Consider the following 5000-nt stretch of genomic DNA (forward strand, 5'->3'; position numbering starts at 1 on the left):
TCACATCACATGGCTATCGCTCACAGGTGACTGATACTCACATCACATGGCTATCGTTCACAGGTGACTGATACTCACATCACATGGCTATCGCTCACAGGTGACTGATACTCACATCACATGGCTATCGTTCACAAGTGACTGATACTCACATCACATGGCTATCGTTCACAGGTGACTGATACTCACATCACATGGCTATCGTTCACAGGTGACTGATACTCACCAGTACAGAGTTCATGAAACTGCAGAAGCTGCACCAGTTCATCTGTCAATCTCACTCTCCGTTCTTCCCTCACTGAACAAAACTGCACGATACTTGAACTCTTCTAATTGAGGCAGAACCTCAACTCCAACCTGGAGAGAGCAATCCACGGACCACTGAGGTGCCGATCCTCGTGCCAGCTGAAGATCACAACATGATGACACCAACAGAACCACATCATCTGAAAACAGCAGAGATGAAATCCCGAAGCCACTGATCCGGACTCCCTCCGCGCCCCCCTGGCTGCACCGAGGATTTCTGTTAATAAAAGTTATGAACCGAATTGGTGAAAACAGGCAGCCAGGGTGGGAGTCCAACTCTCACCATGAAGTGTGAGAAAGACTTTTTATGATTTTCTTTAAAGTCACAAGTTAAAAAAAAAAACTACAAGGCCAGATGATGATGTCATGGCTTTGAAAGATTCGTTAGTTGAAAACATTTCAAATAATTGGAGGTACGCCTGTGCATTCATTTTAAAGCACACATTAAACACACAGCTTCTTTGTGTGGCTTTACACCCAAAAAAGAATCAGAGACCTCCACAACTCATTGATTCATTCACGGCTACAGGTTTTAGATAAAGGTTCTTCTGTTGAAACAATTCTAAACATTTATAAACACCATGTGGACATCCTGCCACCGTACTGCCCAGGAAGTAAATAGGTTCAACAGTCCATCGTAGCACACAGGAAGGAGACGGAGGCGTGTGTGAGCAGTGTGGCCTAAAAGCCTGACTCGGTTTCACCAGTTTCACTACTGTGAGACGCTTGTGGAATGAAACTGAGTTTTTGCATTTTCAGCCTTACATTTTTATGTTTCACTCAGAGGCTTTTTTTAAAAATTAATCCAAGTTCCTGTTTTTCATATTTACTGCTGATCTCTGAGTTTCACCAAAACTCTGGGAGGAGAAGGGAGTCACAGTATGGCATGTTCCCCTGGAGTATTCTGACCCAGAGAAAAGATTTGAGTTTTTGAGAGTTTGCAAGTTTGAAATCTACTGTTTTTTTTTCTTTTCCCTTTTTCACGCTTGCTAATAAAAAAGAGACACTGAAGAGCTTCAGAACTTGTGAGGACTCGGTCAGAAGAACTGAGTAGTCTCAGCTTCTCCTTTTGCAAAAGAGTTGTTTGAAAACTTATACCTTTGTCTCTGGTTGTATCATTAAAATACCTGAAACCCAAAACATTTGATCCGAGTCATGGAGTTAAAAGGTAATGCCATTAAATGTGACCAATCATATCGAAATGAGGATTAAGTCAAATTTGGTTAAAATGACCTAATTACATTTTCACATTCTTGGCTTTAAAAGCTACATTTTCATACCTGGATCATTCTGTTATCACAATTAAATCCATATATATGACTTAATTTGTTTTGTTGGTTACAATAATACATGAATATTTGGTCTGAATCCTAATTTTATGTCATTTTAATGAGGAATTTTTGATGTCCTTATAAAGAGGAAATCTCAAATTATATTTGATTATTGAGATTTCCCAGCTAAAAAGAAACAAAACTTTGCTAGCTCACATGGAAAATCTCAAAAGTTTAAGGCGTTTTTCCTCAAAATTCATATTTTTTTGTTGCTACTGCTCAAAAAAGTGCTTCAAAATTTAGTTTTATGATTATATTTCAGACAGTTCATTCAAATGATACATTGATAAGGCATTTATTCATTATATTTTGAGACCATGCAAGTTTTCTTAACATTTTAGTCAAAACACTATATTTGCCTATTTCTCCATACACCACTTTTGGACTTAATCCTCGTTTCGATGTGATGGGTCACAAATACTAAGAAAATTGATGGAAGTTAGCACATTGCTCATGAGCCACGTGTTTGGATGTATGTTTTGTGTCTGGTAGTAGTTAATGGAAAATTGTGACAGAAATGTATATGAACAGTGTGTGGAAGTGACATTGTTGAGCTGTATCTCATTACAACAAGATCTTTTATAAATGAGATAACCACAGTTTTATGGTATGACATCACTTTCACGGATGTTGGATTACCTTGATGGCATAAATCGTGTTGGAAAAAATAGAGGCTGAGTATTTTACGCATTTTTACACGTAATGCCAGCTTCACAGCTTTGTTAATAATGTCTCCTATCAACCTGATATAGAGCAGGTGCACTTTTCACCTGGAAGCATCACGATCCATTTCAGACAACAGGGACACCCCTTAAATTTATTAATTACTCATCAAGTCATTGCACTGAGGACGATTAAACAAGCAGGTGATGAGGCTGGATGCGATTGGTCCAGCTACGGGGTGGTCTGGGCTCTCTCATGTTTTTGACTCCCTTCCAGTCTCGGTGTGGAGTCCTGAGTCTATTCTTGGTTCAGTGTGTAGGTGTTGAAGTGCTGAATCAGACCCAGCATGATGATGGAGGAGGAGGAGGAGGGGAAGGAGGAGGAGGACAGATGTGGTGCTGACAAGTTCTCAGAAAAAATAAATAAACAACCATCGCCTGCGACAACATCCTGCACACTGACCTTCACTGCTGCTTTCAAACTATTTCATAAAGAAAATAAACAGAGTTGAGCTGTTTTCCTCTTTCTGTCATGTGTTTTATTCTTGCTCTCCCATGTGGACTGATTTAATCCTCACAGCTGTTCTGTGTCCAGAATATTCGGTGACTTTACGAGGACATCTAGTGTTCAAACTTTGGTAATGTTTTACAGAAACAGATTGTTGCTGCATCAGTATCTCCTGCCACTGAAAGGCAAAAGTGGGCAACAATGTTTTTGTATGTCTGTGTTCATATGTCTGTCAGAATATTGGCTAAATACTGTAGATAAACTTAGCACAAAAAGTAAAATTAGTGTTTGATAGATCATTTCTTTGTTGTAACAATTCTTCTTGACAATAAATCTTAAATTTTTGGAAAGTCTGTTAATTTCCCTTTTACACAGAGCCATGTTTGTAAGGAACATGTATTTGTGGGATGAGCAGCAGAGTAAATAGGTTCAGCAGTTCATCGTACCACATCGCACACACAGTGTGTGGATTGTGCATGTGAAAAAATTGCCAAATCCTCTCTACCAATGCCAAACAGCTTACTCTGCTGTTGTCTCATTTGGTGTTTGGTGGTAACGTGACAATTCATTGATTTAACAAATAGGAACCTCAGTAGTGTGTGGAAAAACCTTACACAGCCACGACAGCCTGCCATCTCCTCCTCATGCTGCTCAGCCTGGTCACACTCTGCTGTGATACGGCTCTTCAACCAGCTTTTGTCACAAGTCAGCCAGCATTGTTGTGTTGGTTACTCTGATACGAACAGCACACCCAAGCTGATCCCACAAGCGTTCAACCCACATACTCAGCTCTACTCCTCATCCCACAAATGCACGTTTCTTACAAATTTGACACCATTAAAGTGCATTAAATTAACCAGGGTAAGATTTTAATGAAACTTCCAGTAGTATTCATTTGATGTACACTTATAACTACGTGTATAATTTCCCTGCTTCAACACACCTGATTCAGATACCAAATGATCTTGTCAAATTCTGCAGCAGCCTGTTTGATTTGATTTGATCGTACTTTATTGATCCCAAGGGGAAATTTCAGTTCAGACAAAACATACACAAACATGGGAGAACAGGTGCCCACAGGTCTTGCAGCCATAGACTCTGCACAGGGCAGGGATCATCATCATGGAAGAGCATCATGAGTAGGCGCTACCTTTAACAGAAAAAGAAAAATGATAATACCACAGAAGGGTAGATGAGGGAAAAAACATCACATTATATCAAGGAAATATGATATACTATGGTGCTTATAAAAAAAACCTCTACAGAGCAAAAGCACATTTATTGGCCAGAGGAGTAAGTGAGTTTAGAGGGAATGGGTCCGAAGAATCCAATCTCCCAAAGAAAAAACCCATAGTTCAGAATACTGGTGTTGAATTGTTCATTCTGTGCAGCTCCAGACTGACCTTCAGGGGATCAGATTAGACAGAGTGAGAGTGGGGAGAGGTGGGGGAGGAGCCACAATTTGACGTAAACACCAGGAGAAATTAGATCCACATCCTTCAAGGTCACATGGGAGGGGGAGGGGGGGACAATCTGTAATCAGTTGTTTGGGAACAGAGAAAATGTTTTCGGTCAGGCAGACAATAATTTTCCATCTGCCTTCATGTCCGCTGGTACATCTCAAGGTGGTGAATCCAATCAGACAAATAGTGTGGACAGTTCCGCCGAGCCGAGCTCTCAGCTTCTCCAAGATCAATTCCATCTTGCCAGCAAAGTCCAGGAACCACGGCTCACCCGCGACCCTCAGTAGAACCTTCACGATCCTTCATATTGGTCAGGCAGCCAGGAAATGGCCTGAATAACCATCGGCACTGTTTTGTAGAACACCAGGAGACCACCAAGCCAATCTGTAGAGTGACCAGAATCCAAATATATATCCAGAACAGAGCAGAACAGAGGTCCCACCTTTGACATGTCCTCCCATGGAAAATAACTTGTTCCAAAAAAATTTTAAGAGACCAGCTAACCAAATCCATAAAAATAAATCCATAATTTTTGGTTCCAGATGAAAAACGTAAAGGAGGCTCCGAGCAGCAAAGCAGGGAAAGATAAGGGAGGGCAGGAGAGAGGGAAAAAGCATCTTACTCTTCCGAGAGCAGAACAAAACAAAACAAAAACATACATTCATTAAAATCAGTAGTGTTGGAGCAGAAAAATCTCTAAAATATGCAGGATAGTGGTCCTTGAGGACCA

Source organism: Austrofundulus limnaeus, unplaced genomic scaffold (genome assembly GCF_001266775.1).
Source record: "Austrofundulus limnaeus strain Quisiro unplaced genomic scaffold, Austrofundulus_limnaeus-1.0 Scaffold455, whole genome shotgun sequence".
NCBI lineage: Eukaryota > Metazoa > Chordata > Actinopteri > Cyprinodontiformes > Rivulidae > Austrofundulus > Austrofundulus limnaeus.